This window comes from Candoia aspera, chromosome 2 (genome assembly GCF_035149785.1).
Source record: "Candoia aspera isolate rCanAsp1 chromosome 2, rCanAsp1.hap2, whole genome shotgun sequence".
NCBI lineage: Eukaryota > Metazoa > Chordata > Lepidosauria > Squamata > Boidae > Candoia > Candoia aspera.
Window position 1 is genome coordinate 219,821,101 of NC_086154.1, and position 20,648 is coordinate 219,841,748.

A 20,648-nucleotide genomic window follows, 5' to 3' on the forward strand; every position below is an offset into this window, starting at 1 on the left:
TATGCTTTTTATAGAACAGATTGTACATATTTGCTGTCATTTATAAAACAACAACAACATCATGAGCAGTTCCTGTAATAAGAGGTAACAAGATTGCCAAGACAGCATTTCTCTCCTGATATGAAAACAATTATAAACTATAATGGTGAAAGGATAGCATGGCCATAATTTTATAAGCACTGCAATATTTATAATTATTTGTAAGCCACCCGGAGTCATCAATGAGAGAGGCAGCCGCAAAATCATAAATGAAAAAATAAATATTTAAAAGGCACAAACCACATGGAGAAGTTAAACTGGGGAATCCCTTCCAAAGAGATGACAGCTAATTCCATGGAAAAACAAGCTTTAGGGTATTTAAGGTAAAAGAGATGAAGATATCATCAAGTCAGACTCAGTTCCTTGTGACTATAGAGTCATATTCATGAGTGGGATTCTGTGTCTGTGTGTCTGTGTGTGCTTTGGCAGTAAATAATGGAAGTCGGTTGTGACTGCCTGCCATCCGTATGTATGTATGTGTGTATGTCTGTTTGTTTGTGTTTGTGGGTGAGAGAGAGTATGTATAACAATTCTTAAATTAGGTACTAAATTGTGCCTAACCCTGGGTAGCTTCCAAGATAGGCCAAGGTTGGTTAGCTGTCGGCTTCCCCTGGAGTTTTCCAAAACCATGACAGTGTAATTTTGCAATCTAATTTTGGTTTCTAAACTTTTTAAATAAAAAAGGTAGCTAATTTTTTAGGAAAGTTGTTTGGGACTTAACAAATCCCATGCTAATATGCTTCTTAGTGATTTATCTGTTATCCAGTAAATGCTTTATATAACATGAATAACTATTAAACAGACGTACGATGCATTTAATGGAACATCAAGTCGTTTGTGTCACAATAATATCAGTAACTTCTTTTCATGTTATTAAAATAGTTCTTTTTATTATGCATAATGTATGCACTGTTCATTTGCAACAGGTTATTTTAGTGAGATTTTTTTTATTCTAGGATGATCAATAAGCTCCAAAATAATTTCTCTGGTGGCCATTTTTATGTGTGTCACAAATTTTGATTTCATACAGCTTTGCTAATTATTCACTGCCTAATTGTTTAAGGTTTGCTTACCCAATCCCTTCATGGCTCATTAGACATACACAGCAGACTTTGTATCAGCAACATTCATTTGCTGCTTCTATTTTATATATATTAAATTGTAAAACATTTTTTTTTTAAATCCACCACTTCATCGTTATATATAAAATAATTAAACACTTCAAAAATTAAAAGCAGGCTGATTAGTGCTATACTTTGCTTTAGTGAGAAACACAAGATAGAGGCAGCAGGAAAAGAAAAAGAAAAGGAAACCAGTCAAGATGAACCACATATGAACAGAACAGTTTTAATTTAAATGGTCTTGCCCAACCTGCTTCCCTCCAGATATGCTGCTTACATTCCCAAAATTCCCTGTCAGTAAACACCACATTGGCTGGAAATGAGAGAGTTTAAATCCAAAAATGCTGGTGGAAACCAAAGCTGGGGAACATTTTAAGACACCATTTCAATATAAACTTTGAAAAAGATTCTTGATATGGTATTTCTGGGAAATACATGGGAAAAGATGCAGATTGTTCATAGTAAAAGGTTGTTGTAGGCTGAATCTCCATGACTGTGTCTCATGCAGTGAATTATAAATAAACAAGGACATTAGAGGATATTGGAAAAGAAGGATGAGTAGAGAAAGGTGTTATATGGCATATTTCAAACCCATGAATCAGATAGCATGTTCCACTGTAACAGAGTTATCCCCTAGGTCACATAGCTCTCAAATGATGGTATGGATTGTTACTTACAAACATTTTATCCATATCTACACATATATTAATTTACACAATTTTTATTTCACCCTCCTTCACAGACACCAGGCAGCTCACATAAACATTATGAATATCCTAAAAACAGTCAGCTTAAAACAACAGATTTCATTTTAAAAAAATACATAAACACATTAAGATCATTTAAAACATTCAAACAGTCCAATGCAACAAGTAATTTTAGCAGACCACAAAAGCCTGACCCAAATAACAAAGTCTTGTCACTTTCTTCAGCTCTAGCAGTGTGAGGGTTAACTGGACCACAGAAAATAAAGTATCCCAAAGGTACAGGGCAGCTATAGAAAAGGCCTGCTTCAGAGTCTCTACCCTCTAACCTCCTAAGAAAGGGGAACCAAAACATTGTTTTCAGGGGTGGTCACATAGGATGGGGAGACTGTTTGAGGAAAAGGTCCCAAGTTAATGTGGACCTGAACCATAAAGGGCAGCAAACATATTAAGTTATGTGCCCATTTTTAAAAGAAATGTGAAGAATGGCTGGATAGCTATATCACTAAAAATTGTTACAGATTGTCATTGTATAGGGCCCAGTTATTTGAAGGACTGCCTATTTTCCATGGTGTCTGCCCAGATGATTTAGGCTGACAGTGTTGGCATGCTCTGGGTTTCTTCAATTAAGCAATGTCATCTATCAGGACCCAGATGGTGTACCTTCTATGTCACAGCATCTGCCTTCTGGAATGAGGTTCCCCCTAGGATCTGGTGGCTCCCACCCTGTTTTAGAGGACTATAAAGACATTCTTCTAAGGCTTGGGCTATGGTGGCTGGAATCCCATCCACTGGATGTTAGATGTTGGTGGGATGTTTTGAGGTGTCTGCTGCGTTCACCATCTTGTTCTTTCTTTCTTTCTATTTTGTTCTGGTTTGGGTTTGTTGTTTCCTATTACTTTGTTTTTTTATCGTCTGGTATACAGTGAGCCACCCAGAGTCATTTAGCGTTGGTCAGCATCAAATTGAACAAATAAAATAAATGAAATATTTTAATTATAACGTTTTGTTCACTTCAACCTGTTTCATGAGGGCTTGTTCAATGATCAATTGGTTTGGATTTTTGGCTGCCCATGGTATTTTCAGGAGTCTTCTCCAACACCAAAGTTGAAAAGTGTTAATACTCTTCCTATCCTGCTTCCTCAAAGTCCAATTTTCTCTTCCATGGAATATCAGAAGGAATATTACACAATAGAATATAACTGGCCCCAAGCATGAGATTTTATGTTTTGACCCTACATGGAGCTCCTCTTGCCAAAATATCTGGTCATGTGGAGAACAGTTTTTTGTTTAGACTCTAGACTTACTACAGCAGTCTGGAAATATAGAGGTTGAAGCAACTATACAGTGAATTTAATGATACAATCTTCATGTTTTATACTGTAGGGAGAACAGGATATATTCTAAAGTTTACACCTTATGCCTGATAGGATAATTTCCTTTTATATTACGTATGTATATGCCGTGTGCATAAACACCTTTTTGTTGTTGTTTTTGTTTTAATCGATGTATTTTGTACTATAATTTCCTAACCCTGATTTATTTCATTACTTTGGTTTAAACTACTTAAACATTAATATGAACTAAAGAAATAGTAATCATAAGGGCATAATGAATATTTATAACGTGAGGAACTTTCTTTCTTCTTACGGTATGAAAATTGTATATTTATAGTGATGGAGAAATGTTTCAGATAATGCCAAGCAGAGAAATTCTCCTGCATTGTTTTTACCACCTGTTCTTATTCAATTTAATGAAAGAGAATTTGCACTTATTTAGTCATAAGATAGACAAGTAATTGTATAATAATTTCCCCAATGATCTGCAGACTTCCTGAATTCCTGAAGAAAAACTGTATTGCTGGGCTTTTTCAGTACCAGTGCTAGTATCACCATCAAGTGGGGATCCTGGCTTTGAAAAATTGTTAAAAAAATATCTCCTTCCTGTTGAGAATCCTGGAGAAATTGCCAACCAATCTCTCTGCCCAAACATGGTTGGAGAACCATGAACAGACATTGGTACCCAGTTTTGCTCTGAAGCTTAACAAGTTTCCACAGAACTAAAAGGAAATTATTTTGTAGTACGTTGCACATTAAATATATCCCATAAACTAGAACATCAAAAAGACCCCTGTTGGGCCTATTAGAAATCACATAGTTCATTGGAAAGTGGCAGTGAAGAGAACTCACACACCTGAGTCTGTGAGGCCTGGAGACTGATAGCTCCTCTGCACTGTTGCTTTCCAGCAAACACTATTTAAAGCATGTTGACTATGATTTCACAGATAGTAAACAGCCATTAATCTTAACAGCCTTTGACAATCTGACCCCAAAAGGCCTGCCATTTCCACCACTGCTGGCAACAAATTCCACAGTTTAACTATGTGCTGCATGAAAAAAGTATTTCCTTCTGCTTGTCCTGAATCTCTTGGCATTTAATTTCAAAGAATGACCTCATATTCTAACATTGTAAAGGAGGTTCATGTCTCCCCTTATCTTCTTTTCATTCCAAATTCAAGAGCTCTAACTGCTTGGGTCTTGCCTTGAAGGTGAACTATTTCAGCCCTCTAAACATATCAGTTCTTGTTTCTTGCAACTTTTCCAGCTCTATTGTTACCTTGTTTAGATGTGAGACCTGAACACTACCTATCATAACAATTGTGTTCTCATCATAGATTTATATAGGGGTATTATTATACTGGCAGTTCTATTGTCAAATCCCTTTTTAATGATTCCTGGCATGGAATATGTCTCTTTACAGCAGCTGCACTTTAGTTGATATTTTAATTGAACTGTCCACCTTTATGCCAAATTCAAAATCTATTAATTTATTAGTGAAGTTTAAATGTTTCATGCCGACACATATCATTTTACACTTCTTTACACTGAACTGCATTCACAATTTTGAAGCCCATTCACTCAGTTTAGAGGGGTTTTTTTTGGAATAAACAGCAAAAGGGTGATTAAAACTTCAATTTTAGACAGTTACAAACAGACTAAAGGTCCACATAAATTTGAAATAAGATTTTGGAATTAATTATAAAGAATCTTACCTATGGGGAAATGCTTTTGTTTTGATTTTTTTAAAAAAAATAATAAGATAAGTTTTTTTTAAAAAAATGGACACTAGAGGTCACTAGAGAGAACTAAAGATTACAATTAAAGAAGAACATATAACCTGGCAAGACTGAGTCTGAGTTGAAAGTGGATTTACAAATGACAGGCTACAAGAATGACATGGAAAAAATCATTACACTGGACATACAAAACAAAGTGGCTGACATCTTAATAATTAAAAGTGATATGCAAGCAATAAACCAAGACAATGACCTGGATAATTTTCCTGTATTGGATTTAGAGGCTTGTTAAAGTTTTGAAGAATTTTGTGAGAAGAGACAAAGAAAAAAATGGAAAGAAATCAAGTTCTATGACATTATTTGAATGGACTAAAGATTAAGATTGTTAGAAGTAAAAGGAAGGAATATAAAGTTGGTTTATCTGATCAGAGTTAAAATAGATATGTTGTTATCTCTGGTGACCCTTAATGGACATTTGCTGATCAATTACTGAAATGACGAGGCTTTATGGATTTGTTTATAGATAAGAAATGGGATATGGAAAGAAGAGATCATTTGTTGTATTTTAAGGGGAGATGATAAGTTACTAAAATTGTTTATATTTGCTGTGATGAAGGTAGGAAGTCACTTCTTCATATATTTCTTTTCTTTTTCTTTACAATATTCTTACTTTTCTTTCTGTTATATTTTCTTTCTCTTTTCTGCATCTTCTTTCTTTTTATTCTATCTTTTTTAGTTTGTATTACTTTTTTAATGTTATTATAATCTTTAATAAAATTACTGTAAAAAAATTATATGCCATCTTTATTTTCAATCCTTTTCCTAATAATTATCTAATAAAATTCATCTTTTGTAGCTACCTTCTAGTGGGCTGACATTTTCACTGAAAATGTCCTGTATATCACTGTTCTTTCAACTATTCTGGTTAAAATTCATTACTCTAGTGTACAACAATTTACAATTGCATATACTGAATCCCATTTGCAAAGCTCTTGCCTATTCATCTGGAGAGTGAAAGGAAGAGTAGCATAGAGCAGTAAGATTTTGTGATTATTCAGGGCTCTGACACTGGGTTTGTTCTCTCTTATTTCACTTTTGCTCAGGATCAGTACGTGGTTTATATGGGATGAAACTGAAATTAATTATGATGTTGTATAGCAATGAAACTTATCTGTCTCTGTTGCTCTCTGTCTCTCTGTCCCTCTGTCTCTCTCTCTCTCTGGTGAAGATCTGCCAAATCCTTTTTCACAACAATATCCATTTAACTAGTCAATTATAAGGAAATCAAGTACATTTGTTTGCTGCACCAGAGATGTAAATGTATCAATGCATGTTGTTTATTCCACACAATGTGCAAGAGCTAGGATGGTGTTTGGGATTATTGGCTTTTTCTTTAGTCACTGCTTGGCAGGTGAGTGATGAAGTGGCACAACTGGGGTAACCACCAGAAATCATCTTAAGCTGGGCAGTATTAAAATGACCATCCCACATCACATTGCCAGCTGGTTTAGGAGGACAGGAGTAGTCCTTGAGCTTTCCAGTGAACCAGCAGAATGGGTAGGAGTAGCTGAAAATCTTCAGACAATGTCTATTTTATAGACTTCTGCCAGATGTTTTAATGGTATTTTGGATTATTACTACTAATAATAAGATGTTGTAACTAAAGAGGACATAATATTTATGGACCTAATGATTAGAAGGGGAGCAGAAGAAAATGCACTAGTACTTCTTGAAAAGCAGCAGCATGCTAAAAAAGTGTGGGGGGGTGAATATATTAAAACATGACAAATACTGAATGATAATATTCTAGCCATGAAATAAGACTGTGAATAACTGTAATATGTGTGAACCATAAAAGCGGTATTGCAAATGAATGCTTGAAATCTTATGCAAGACCTCAAATAATGCAGAGACACTGTGCAAGATTTTCTCATAAAACATTCAACAAAAAAATAAAGCCTCCTGAGCAAGAGAGGATTTCTCCTAATAGAAAGACTCCTTTGAATTCAATCTGTTATCCATGGAGCCTGGTGTCTGGAGGGGTAGCTCAATGTCCAAACTGTCTGCTTCTGAGCAAGTAGCACAGTCTAAATCAACAACTCAAGTGCTAAATCAAAACTGGCAGAAAAGGTACTGCATTGTTGATACCTCTTCTGAGATACCTGTGCTGCCACTTTTGATTTACTGCTAGTGTAAGTGGTGTGGGAGCCACCATCTGGATGCCACCTTAGTGTCAGAACAACCAGAATCTGTTCAGATATCCAACAGACTAAACACCATGTCAGACAACTAAACACAGTATGAATGACAAGCAATATAATCTCATACTCATGTGGTTATTTTGCTATGAGCTCTCTGTCAAGGTTTTGTCTATTTTCACTGCTGTGAGCTAATCCCTTTCAAAGTAATTGCTCAATTCTCTATGAAGAACATGCCAGTGATGAAGCTCAACAAATAACACTGGGATTAAAAGAGAAAAAGAACGAAAATCTATGAAGTTGGAATTAGGTCCTCTCTTGTTTTTTGCAGGAAAGTACTATCGCAGTCTACGTTTATTTAAAGAAACTATTCTTATAGAAAGGAATTCTGGCATGTTGATGTATTAAAATGCTAGAGTGAACATTCTAAGACTAAAATAAACACACCTACCTGAAAGGAGATCTTGGGAAGAATTCAGTGGAACTGCTTTCTGAGGTTTTTTGTTTAATTGCTGATTAACTACAACCATGGAAGAAAAGGCAAGAGGTAGATCTGACAATAAAAATATACTGGCAATCATGTATATGTAACATGCATATATGAAATATGTGTGTGTATATGTGTGTGTTGTGTGAGTGGGGTAAGGTTTACATAGACAGTGGATGTAAATATATGATATGCCGGCTGTATAATTGTACATATATAATATAAATATATGTTATAAGGCTGTGAAAAAGAAATGTTACATTTTATAACTTCTTTTCTTTTACTATCTCTCTGACAGAAAACCAGGGGCCACTGGAGCAGAAGAAAATGCCTATTCAAATCAAACTAACATGAAAAGTTATAAAAATAGCAAAACTATTATCAGATGTGCATTACAAGGCTATTTTGAAAATATGTTTCCAAAAGCATACAGCCTGCTCATTTTCAAGAAATCCTTGAATAGTAAAAGCATCAGAGTGCATGCATTTATATAAGAGTTCCTGTATTTTGCAATATAATTTGGCATCCTAATTATATTCAGAATGTTGTTCAGCAAGCAGGAAAGGCATTTCCTGAAACAGAACCTGGCTCTTTCTGAACAACTTCTGGTTTTTCTACAATAATCTTCAACTGTTGCTGTTTGAAATCATTTCTTCAGATATCTGTCTTTCTGTGAGTGCCTATCAAAGGTGTTGACACAGTATCACCCAGTAATCCCAAGGCTTATCATCAAATTCCACACAAAACTCATTTCAGTGATGTGGCAACAGTTTGAAGGTCATAATAATCTCTGAAGGTCAATTTCCTGATGCATGGTTCAGAGCTTTTGCTACACGCAGGGGTGAACTTGGCATTTTGCTGCAGACTACTTCAATCAGGAGCTAACTTGTGAATAATCAAGAAGTACTTCACAAATAGTTCTAAGCTCCACTTTCCTAATGCAAAGGTGTGATAGGGTGCAGCCAACCATGGTAATTCAACTTGGAACAAGTTATTATCAGATATAAAACACGATGGGAGGCTGAAAGGTGCTGGGCTCTTTAAAGACTTCAAATGCTCTCACCAATAGAATATATACTCTTCTGTTTGTCCCTTTTCCCAGAAATGTTTTTGAGCAGCATGGCTGAATAGCCAGTTGAAAATCTTATAAGCAAATCAGGAAAAGCAGCATCTAGCAAAACGATCCTATTGTTTGATATTTTTGGCACAGCAACTGGGGAGTGTAAAGAGAGGTTCAAAGAGCACATGTATATACTGTATTTATTATATCTGCATATGTGCACACATGCACAAATCCCTTACATGCACATGTGCCTCTCTTGTTGTCTCTGCTGTGTTCCAGATTCTAAAATAGTTCTACAAAGCAGAAAACCCCACAATTGCCACCTGAGGTGTGGTGTTGAAATCATCAGTTTTGCAAGCACTGGCCCTTTTGGGGGAGAGAGGTGACATGATTCATTTAAGACATTGTTGTTTTGTTGTTTATTCGTTCATTCGCTTCCGACTCTTCGTGACTTCATGGACCAGCCCACACCAGAGCTTCCTGTCGCTCATCAACACCCCCAGCAGCCCCAGGGACGAGTCCGTCACCTCTAGAATATCATCTATCCATCTTGCCCTTGGTCGGCCCCTCTTCCTTTTGCCTTCCACTCTCCCTAGCATCAGCATCTTCTCCAGGGTGTCCTGTCTTCTCATTATGTGGCCAAAGTATTTCAGTTATTTAAGACATTACTTCCCCCAATAGGTTGTGCTGAATAGGGCTATGCAGGTCTCTGAGAGTGCTTCACTTCACCATGAATCCTTGAGCAAAGTGTTCCGTTGAACCTGTTCTTGGTTCTAAGAATAATAGCTCTGTTGCTTCATTTGACCTGTTCTACCTGGCACTTGGAATAGCCAAAAATGGCTTCTGTGAATAAGTAGTTTTGCTAATGCCAGTCAAGGCAGCCAAATTGAAACCAGTCCCCTCGTTGCATTTCATCTGCCCCCTCATCTTGATGAAGAAACTTGTGTTGCCTCTTTGCCAGCAAATCTAAGCTACCTTGCTGCTCAGCATTAAATAAGATTTCAAAATTAATATCTGGCTTACATCCACCCCCCCAAAAAACAAATAGGTTTTGTAAATAAACCTTAATGCTCCAATTATCTGACTTCTTCTGGTTTCTAGACTAAACTTTCTTATACACAAATTATTATATAAAGTATATAAATGTTCCCATGTTCTTATAAGTAAGCAATTTTATTTGGCATTTATGAAAGTGTTGTTCGCTTAATATTAATGGACTTTTACCACTTTTTTCTAGTTTCTGTAAATTTCACTATAATTTCTAGCATGAAGCACTTGTTCATTCCTTATTTTCATATCCTCTTATTTCTGCCTTAGCATTTGTAATCTCATGTCTGAAGTTTTCCTTATCTGACCTAATTTAATAGTCATATATTTTCAGACTCTTGGACAGAGCAATGGGTTTCTAAAAGTCCATGCTTTTAAAAATGTAATTGCTTTAAAATGGCCTGGTGAATGCAATTTTACCTCTGCTATTTAAACAAACAGCTCATAACAAACAAGGCTTCTAAACCATCAAATAAAATATAATCTTTTTTTATTGTAGCAATATCAAAAAGCTGTATAATCATGGTAGCTATCAATATTTTTATCAATTCAGGTTAAGTGGGGAAGGGAAAGCAAAAGAAAATAAAAGTTCAGATGTATTTTTGTTCTAATTTCAGATTTCTTTTAGTACAGACTATAATTATGGACATAATTACCTAGGAAATAAAGTAATAACAGTAACAATTGGTGTTCAATGGATAAGATACAGAATACAAAAAAGTATCATATTTTAATTGCAAGATTTAATGGGTTCTTTAAAGATATCCTGGAGTGCATTATGAGCAAGTCAAAAATTTTTTGAAGTATACTTTAATTTGCATTTTTGCCTACTCTCACTCCTCAACAGTAAAAGGTTGCAGGGTGTTGAAGATCAGCTTTCAAAAATGTAGCTTTCCCACTGTAACACTTAAACAATTTTAACAAAGTTGTTCAAAGTAATTCATCTTAAAACATGTCAAGATTCTTTAAAGTGAAGCCTCCTTTATTAATAGTCATTTTCAATTAGAAATTAACTTTGATATGTTGTCCTTCCTGTCACTGGCTTTTGACTTGGAATGAATAGCAGGGGTCTATAAATTATAAATTCAGAGCAAAAGCTTTTTATCCATTACAGATATTTGTTAAAGAGAAACAGATTTTAGTTTAACTCTTATATACACAGTTGTTATCATCAACAAAAGCCAAACTCAGCAACAACTGTTCTATATCATGTCTGCCTTATTTTGAAAAGGAGATTAAAACAGAATGCATATCCCTGATAGTTTAGGTTAGTTGCAAAACTTTCTGTGATAAAATTTGAAAAGAAAACAGTCTCTGCTCATGCTTTGTCCCAACAAACTCTGATGTATATGACAATATATTTTAGGTAATCAGAGAAAGATTCATCTGTAATGAGAAAGAAATTGATTCATTTTTTTATATATAGGCCATTCAAATCCTACAAGTCATAAATTAATATAACTGTTAAATATTTCAGCTTTCTGCTATAACATTTGATAGAGGTGTTGGCATGGCAGTGTCTACATGAAACTGTTACTGCAGTTAACAGTTACTGCATACTACCAGCCTGTTTGAAGATCTCCAGTGAAGGACAACTCACCACATAATGTGGCAGCCTATCCCACTACCTCACTGCTCATACTCAGGAAGCTTCTTGAGACATTTAGCTTGAACTCCCTTGTCATTTTAACTCATTGGTACTGGTCCTCCTTTGGGTGCTGTTTAATTGAAAACAGTTTTCTTATGTTCATTTTTTTTCACCATTTAGTAAATATTTTAATAAGCTGTTTAAAACATTTTAAACAAGCAAATAAATAAATAAAATGCATATATCATGAAAGGAGGGCCATTAGAAAATGCTGCCTTGTACTTTTTCTTTACAAGACTTCAAAATAGTATCAGAAACAAAATGCCAATCTCCTATCAATGAACTCTGAACAAGGGTCTGAATTTTAATTCTGGACCTCTGTCTCTATTTTGAACTATATTTGCTAAAGGTTAATTGGTATCCTTTCACTAAAATCAGCATTTTGTGGCTTTGGGACACTATCTACACTTCATTTAGAACTGTACAAAACTTTCTTCATTGCTTTAAGATCATAAATGTTCCATTACCAAGAAGATTCCTTCAATTAGACATGGGAATTTAGACAATCAATAAGAAGATAATTTAGAAAGAAGGCACAAATAATGAAGAGTCCTGAACACAAGAACCTGGACAAGTGCCAAAAATGATATAAAAAGAGAGTTTAGGAGCATGGCATATGCTCCTAGTTTTGCATATATATATTTAAAATAGTTAAAGTAACCCATGGTCTACCTTGTAGGTAACTCAAAGTGGATAAAGACCTGATTTGAGATGGTAGACTGGATTCATTGAATCTACATTCTAATTCAGCTTCTCCTGCTCTGAACTTTCACTTATGGGTAAATCATAATGAAATCCTTGTGGTGGTCTCTCATGAAGGATACACAGGCTGCAAGTTTTCTCAGGATGAGAGCTTGTGGTCTCTCATGAAGAATATACATGACACACAGTTTCTTGGGATGAGAGCCCCGATTCAAGCCGTAAGCTCTCTCTTATTATTCTCCCAGTTAAGCAAGTGCACTAAAACAGTAATTCACATAGCAGAAGGCTAATTGGTCTAAATAGCAATGCATACCTCATGTAACCCCCCTGATAGCCTCCTGGCACAGCTCAGGTTACAGCTCCTGTTGCCTTGTGAGGAAAGTTTTTGCTACAACCTTATCCACTATGGAAGTTCAAGGAAGGTTCAATGTAAATAAGCATCTCGCACAGCTGTCGTGGTTTGCCAACCAACAACATAGCATACAATGCTCTCTACAAATCCTTCCATGAAATATGAACACAATTTTCTCAAGACTGAAAGAAGACCCTAATGCATGGGAGATACTTAGAATTATAAGTACAGCTTGTCAGTATTTGAACATTCTTTTCTTTTCTTTTTTTCAACAGAGTATAAGGAAAGATTTTTTGAGCAATCTGATCACATCTTTTGAAGACATTCTGTGTTACCCTTTAATCATTGATTTAAAGCCTTTAAGTCTGTTTTCATTGTAATTTATATCCCTAATTCTTAATTTTTGGTATTATGGGTTATTAATATTTGTATAACATTGAAAGATGACTATGATATTCATATTTTTGTTTGTACTCTTATGTTACCACTAGTATAATTTTGTTTGTTTGCTTAATAAATATGAAAAAAAGTTACCCTTAAAAGAAAACAAACACTTCTTTTTAAAATAGAGGAATCCAGTGGTTCTGTCATGATGGAACTTTCAAGCAGAAATCCGGCAGAATGGTCAAGAAAATTCTCAAATGCAGCAGGCTGACTCATCACATTTTGAAGTAAGGGAACTAATATACATCACACCAAACATTACTGGAGGGGAGCTCCCAAAAGGGTATTTAGTTTAAAATTAATGAGCTGAATCTTTGGAGACAATAGCTCTCCAAATTAACAGAAAGTGCACTTGCTGCTATGCCCCTTGAGACTGAAGTTGCAAACATGAGTATCAATAGGGATGTCAATGAGGGGCAGATGGCAAAGCATGTATGCCAACATCATTATGCAAATGTACTTTTATTTGTGTCAGACTTTGGGATTTTGTTCTTGTGTCAGACACTGGAATACAAATGTTGTTGTTTATTCGTTTAGTCACTTCCGACTCTGCGTGACTTCATGGACCAGCCCATGCCAGAGCTTCCTGTCAGTCGTCAACACCCCCAGCTCCCCCAGGGACGAGTCCATCACCTCTAGAATATCATCCATCCATCTTGCCCTTGATCGGCCCCTCTTCCTTTTGCCTTCCACTCTCCCTAGCATCAGCATCTTCTCCAGGGTGTCCTGTCTTCTCATTATGTGGCCAAAGTATTTCAGTTTTGCCTTTAGTATCATTCCCTCAAGTGAGCAGTCTGGCTTTATTTCCTGGAGGATGGACTGGTTGGATCTTCTTGCAGTCCAAGGCACTCTCAGAATTTTCCTCCAACACCACAGTTCAAAAGCATCGATCTTCCTTCGCTCAGCCTTCCTTATGGTCCAGCTCTCGCAGCCATATGTTACTACAGGGAACACCATTGCTTTAACTATGTGGGCCTTTGTTGTCAGTGTGATGTCTCTGCTCTTAACTATTTTATCGAGATTTGTCATTGCTCTTCTCCCAAGGATTAAGCGTCTTCTGATTTCCTGACTGCAGTCAGCATCTGCAGTAATCTTTGCACCTAGGAATACAAAGTCTTTCACTGCTTCTACATTTTCTCCCTCTATTTGCCAGTTATCAATCAAGCTGGTTGCCATAATCTTGGTTTTTTTGAGGTTTAGCTGCAAGCCAGCTTTTGCACTTTCTTCTTTCACCTTCATCATAAGGCTCCTCAGTTCCTCTTTGCTTTCAGCCATCAAAGTGGTATCATCTGCATATCTGAGATTGTTAATGTTTCTTCCAGCGATTTTAACTCCAGCCTTGGATTCCTCAAGCCCAACATGTCGCATGATGTGTTCTGCATACAAGTTGAATAGGTAGGGTGAGAGTATACAGCCCTGGCGTACTCCTTTCCCAATCTTAAACCAGTCCGTTGTTCCGTGGTCTGTTCTTACTGTTGCTACTTGGTCGTTATACAGATTCTTCAGGAGGCAGACAAGATGACTGGGTATCCCCAAACCACTAAGAACTTGCCACAATTTGTTATGGTCCACACAGTCAAAGGCTTTAGAATAGTCAATCAAACAGAAATAGATGTTTTTCTGAAACTCCCTGGCTTTTTCCATTATCCAGCGGATATTGGCAATTTGGTCCCTAGTTCCTCTGCCTTTTCTAAAGCCAGATTGTACATCTGGCAATTCTCACTCCATGAACTGCTGAAGTCTACCTTGCAGGATCTTGAGCATTACCTTACTGGCATGTGAAATGAGTGCCACTGTTTGATAGTTTGAACATTCTTTAGTGTTTCCCTTTGTTGGTATGGGGATATAAGTTGATTTTTTCCAGTCTGATGGCCATTCTTGTGTTTTCCAAATTTGCTGGCATATAGCATGCATCATCTTGACAGCATCATCTTGCAAGATTTTGAACAGTTCAGCTGGGATGCCATCGTCTCCTTCTGCCTTGTTATTAGCAATGCTTCTTAAGGCCCATTCAACCTCACTCTTCAGGATGTCTGGCTCTAGCTCACCGACCACACCGTCAAAGCTATCCCCGATATTGTTATCCTTCCTATACAGGTCTTCTGTATATTCTTGCCACCTTTTCTTGATCTCTTCTTCTTCTGTTAGGTCCTTGCCATCTTTGTTTTTGATCATACCCATTTTGGCCTGGAATTTACCTCCGATGTTTCTAATTTTCTGGAAGAGGTCTCTTGTCCTTCCTATTCTATTGTCTTCTTCCACTTCCGCGCATTGCTTGTTTAAAAATAATTCCTTATCTCTTCTGGCTAACCTCTGGAATTTTGCATTTAATTGGGCATATCTCCCCCTATCACTGTTGCCTTTTGCTTTCCTTCTTTCTTGGGCTACTTCTAGTGTCTCAGCAGATAGCCAAGGTTTTCTCTTTCTTTGGGATGTATTTTGTTGCTGCCTCCTGAGCAACGTTGCAAACTTCTGTCCATAGTTCTTCTGGGACCCTATCTTCTAAGTCCAGTCCCTTAAATCGATTCTTCACCTCCACTGCATATTCCTTAGGAATATTAGTGACTCATATCTAGCGGATCTGTGGGTCTTCCCTAATCTCTTTAGTCTGATCCTAAATTGTGCAAGAAGAAGTTCGTGATCTGAACTACAGTCAGCTCCAAGTCTTGTTTTTACCGACTGCATAGATGTCCGCCACCTTTGGCTGCAAAGGATGTAGTCAATCTGATTTCGGTGTTGTCCATCTGGTGAAGCCCATGTATAAAGCCGTCTCTTAAGTAGTTGGAAGAGAGTGTTTGTTATGCAGAGTGAGTTGTCTTGGCAAAATTCTATCAGCCTATGTCCTGCTTCATTTTGTTCTCCCAGGCCATGCTGATCTGTAATTCCAGGTGTCATTTGACTGCCCACCTTAGCATTCCAGTCTCCTGTGATGAAAATAACATCTCTTTTAGGCATGTTGTTTAGTAGGTGCTGCAGATCCTCATAGAACTGCTCTACTTCAGCTTCTTCAGCATCTGTGGTTGGGGCGTATATTTGGATCACTGTGATGTTCGATGGCTTGCCCTGAATTCGAATTGAGATCATTCTGTCGTTTTTTGGATTGTATCCAAGCACTGCTTTAGCCACTTTACTATTAATTATGAAGGCTACTCCATTTTTTCTGTGGTCCTCTTGTCCACAGTGGTAGATCTGGTGGTCATTTGATGTGAAGTGGCCCATTCCAGTCCATTTCAGTTCACTGACGCCCAAAATGTCTATCTTTAATCTTGACATCTCACCAATAACCACATCCAATTTGCCCTGGCTCATAGATCTTACATTCCAGGTTCCAATGGTGTGTTGATCCTTAGAACGTCAGATTCGCCGTTCACCACCAGCACTGTCGGCCGCTAGCCGTCCTTTCGGCTTTGAGCTAGCTGCGTCATCACGTCTGGGGCTAGTTGAACTCATCCTCTGTTCCTCCCCAGTAGAATTTTTACCATCTTCCAACCTGGGGGTCTCATCTTCCAATGGTATACTGACATATCTCTGGTTGTACTGATACATTTAGTTTTCATGACAAGAATACTGGGGTGGGTTGCCATTACCTTCCCCAGGGATCGCATTTAGTCTGACCTCTCTGTCATGACCTTCCCGTCTTGGGTGGCCCTTCACGGTTTAGTTCATGGCATCATTGATGTGCTCAAGCTCCAGCACCATGACAAGGTAACGATTTCCATGATGACATCAGCGAGCATGTGTCATCATTTTGGCATCATTGCAGTTTGCTGCAGATGCTGTTGGTTGCAAATAAATTGTGGATGACAAGCTCCTATGCAGAACACCTTCATTTGCATCTATAGAATATATATCAGTATATAAAGTATAAATACATTTCCCTGGAATGTATAAAACCTTTTCTTCCTAGGGATATTTTAAGCCTTTTCCAATACATATGGTACAAGTCGTACTTTACTGCTATTAGGAGTGGCTATTACTTTGTTCAAAAAAGAAATATATAATTTATAAAATGACCCAGCATGTTAGGAATTAAAAAACTAAGTGGAGTTACTCCTTTGGTTAATGTGGACGCATGACACATAGACACTGGTTTGAAAACACTGAAAAACAAAATAGGCTGTATTTTTATTAAACTATCTATCCTAATCTGGAAAATTAGTATCCCATGCCATCCTAAATTCGTAAGCCATCCAACTGCTTCAGTGGCTGGGATTACAATGCAATGATAGCTCCACACAGGTTTTATGCGATCCTCATAAATTTTAGGTCCTTAAATTCTGGATTAAACTGTTATGAATCCCAATAGTTCCAGCTAAATTGATTTTGTTTATTCAAATTTATTTATTACAGCTGCCCAACTCCATCTGATTATTGCAGTTGGTAACTTTGATGCCTCAATATCTGGCATTAGCAGAACTCATTTCTGACAATGCACAAACATTTTCACTCTCTCCTTTCAGGACTTGCATATAAGGCTGGAAAACTCTGTAGTACTACTTGAGGCCTATGTTCTGATAACACTTAAGGGACTATTCCTTCTAAATCATAACAGGAAACCAAAATAAGTTAAGCTCAGTTGCTGGAAAACACTGCCTGTATATGTGAGTAAATGCTTCCTGTGATTAATTTTAAAAAAAAGGAGGAGGAGGAGGAGGAGGAGGAACAATTAGCAATTGTAACTGGAGCACATCAAGTTAGTAGTCATGCTTTTTAAATTAGAAATGCTTTAATTTTACTTTTCTTGAATTTAGCTAGTTCACAAACAAACAATTGTGAGCTCAAATTCACAGTTTAGAACTAACAAATCAAAGATTGTAGCCAAGGTATAGAATGAGTTACAACCTGTGAAAAAAGGGACTGCTTTCTGTGCATATTGTAGTCTTCTTCAGTCCATGTAAATGCCTGTAAAGTCTACAGGTAAGTAGCTGGAGCAAGTAGGAGCATACTAATTCCACATTTTCTACCACTGTACTCCCTGTATTTCATACATAGAGGGTGACTATTGAATCCTCTAGTACTTGAATGGGAGACATCAAGAAATCCCAGGGCTATAGAATACTCTGGGGAGGAGGAGGGATAAACCACTTCTTTATTGTTGCCAAGAGAACAAGATGGATACATTTACATCAATCCTGCTTCCTAGGGATGACAGGGTATGAGCGGCCCAAGGTCACCCAGCTGGTTTCATGCCTCAGGCAGGACTAGAACTCATGGTCTCCTGGTTTCTAGCCTAACCACTACACCAAACTGGTTCTCTTTACAGTAGCTAGTCTCTCTATATGTGTAAAGCAACAGAAATGAATAAGAGTAGAAATAACATATTCAGCCTTAATATTCTCAGCAACTGTAGGCCCAACATATATTTAAATTCTGAAGGTTTTTTGTTTTGTTTTGTTTTGTTTTGTTTTAAATTAAAATTTTACCTGAACTAGTAACTTCTTTGTAGGCATGGGATAGCTTGGAATAGCTTAGATGTACCCATTGCTGCCTGTCAGGTAAGCATATCATTTATGCCAATTATGTCAGCATAGAGATTATGCTGGGAAAATGGGGGTTTTGACAGGCTTAGGATAATTTAGGATTTATATGTATCTGTCTATTGATTAATAAAATACATTGTAAAGGCCATGCTGATGTCATTGAGATCGATGCTAATGAGCAGACTTCAGATAACCTAGAACAATTTCACAGGTGAAAACTAAAAATTATAGTTACTTGCAAGCAGTTCAATAAAATACAGTTGACTTAGGAGACCTCTCTTTGAATGCTATTTATTTTCTCATTCAATTTAGAATCAAGATTCAGAGTTCATCAGTAAACTGACATGGCTGTTACTGGTAATAAAAGACTATGGCATCCAACAGATCTTTAGAAGAAATGTGTTTCCATAAATTGTACCCAACTGAAAGACCCATTGAGTGACCATCAGATATTTATGTTGTTAGAATAAACTTTTATTGTCATTCCACTATATACCAATTTCTATTTATGTTGTTACATATTTTCATATATGAAGAGGAACAAAGAAAAGAATGAAATAAATTAATCAAAATTAAAATTTTATGTTTCCAGAATTAAACGTTGTGAAACACAAACTGAAATGCAGTTAGCCACTCACTTTTCTGGATTTTGCATTAAAATGTTTATTTTAAGTGAAAATGCATACTGATAGGCATACATTTGTGAATTACTTAAAAACAAAGAAATGCTTTATTTTGTTCTTTGAGGCACATACATTTTTTAAAAAAATGTATATAAAACTGTATACAGTTGAATAAAATTGCATCAAAGTGCTTATAAATCTTCATGTTGCTTTTTTAAAAATGTCAGGCAGTGGAAGAAAAAGGAAAATTTAAAATCACATGCTGAGCAAGTTCAGCTTTGTCAATGTCTAATTTAAATCAAATCATAGAATTTCATAGCTTTATAAAACTAGTAGCTAAGGAACTTTAAAAAAAAAAAATCCAGACTCCCTTTATTATATCATATATTCTGAGCAGCATCACTTGTAATATCCTAGTTATCTGAATGATTCCTCAGCTCATCCCAAAACTTGGAATACTGGGCACAAGTATGAATGGATTGTTCCTGTAATTGAGGGTTGAGTAACTCATAGCTCATGAACTGCATGTGATCCCTGTCCCTTTTTCTGTGATTTCCAGACCCTGTCAAGTTTCGCTTAATGCAGTAGGCAAGCAAACCACGTTCAGTAGTATGATGTGTGTGTGTGTATTCAAAACTGAATTTGTCAAAATACAAAACAACATTAAACAAACAACATTTAAAGTGGCAATGAGCAAAGTAGATCTGTTTTTTTAATTAATTTTATTGGAAAAAAAATTAATAGAATAAAAACTATACAAATTTAAAGAAGAAAAAGTAATGAAAAGTGATGAGTAAATAAGAAAGAAAGAAAAAAAAAGACAGAAAAGAAAGAAAAAGAAAAGAAATAAGATAAAAAAGTGGTTTCAGATCTTCTTTACAGTGGTTATAAATGCATTTATATTTTATCCTCTCTATAAGGTTATATTGTGGCTTCCTTCTTTCTATATTCTACCCTTTCTAATCATCAAGTCCATAAATCATAAGTTCATTTTTTTCCATTTTCAGCAAAAAGTCCATAAAGTGTTTCTAGTTACTAGCAAAGTAGATCTGTTAAGCAACTTATTTTGCTTAGCCTACATCCAAATCCAAAAAACAGAAAAATTCCTGCATTATTCTTATAACCCTATACTCCTTGAGCACCACCAGCACTGATGTACCATTGTTGGTCTCAAAGAAATTGCAGCTCCCCATGGTGAAAAAATGTTAACTACCTCTGTTGTAACTGAATAGGTTTCACCAATGTACATGTATGGAATAGTGGGTGATCAACTCATGATAGGATAAAAGCAAAAACATATCCTTAATCTCTAAACAGATAGTTAAAATGTTTCAAGTATACAGCAAAGCATGCAAATTATTTGTGTTCAACAAACTTTTGATGACAAAGAGCCTGGTTATTGGGGTCAATAGATATGTAGCTGCTTTGGTTCAACACGTAAGAAAAATATGTATTGCCAAATGGATGTGTTACGAAGCATAATGCTACCATTATTAGCTGCCTTTTTATTTTTAACCTTTGATGGTCAGGAACTGGAAAGAAATCAATGCAAATGCATTAACTAAAAAGACTGGGCACAAATCAGAACCACCAGTGAGTGATGCATTAACACAATTAATGTTGGTATCAAACTCTAAAGCAGAACCAGTATGACTATTAGCTGC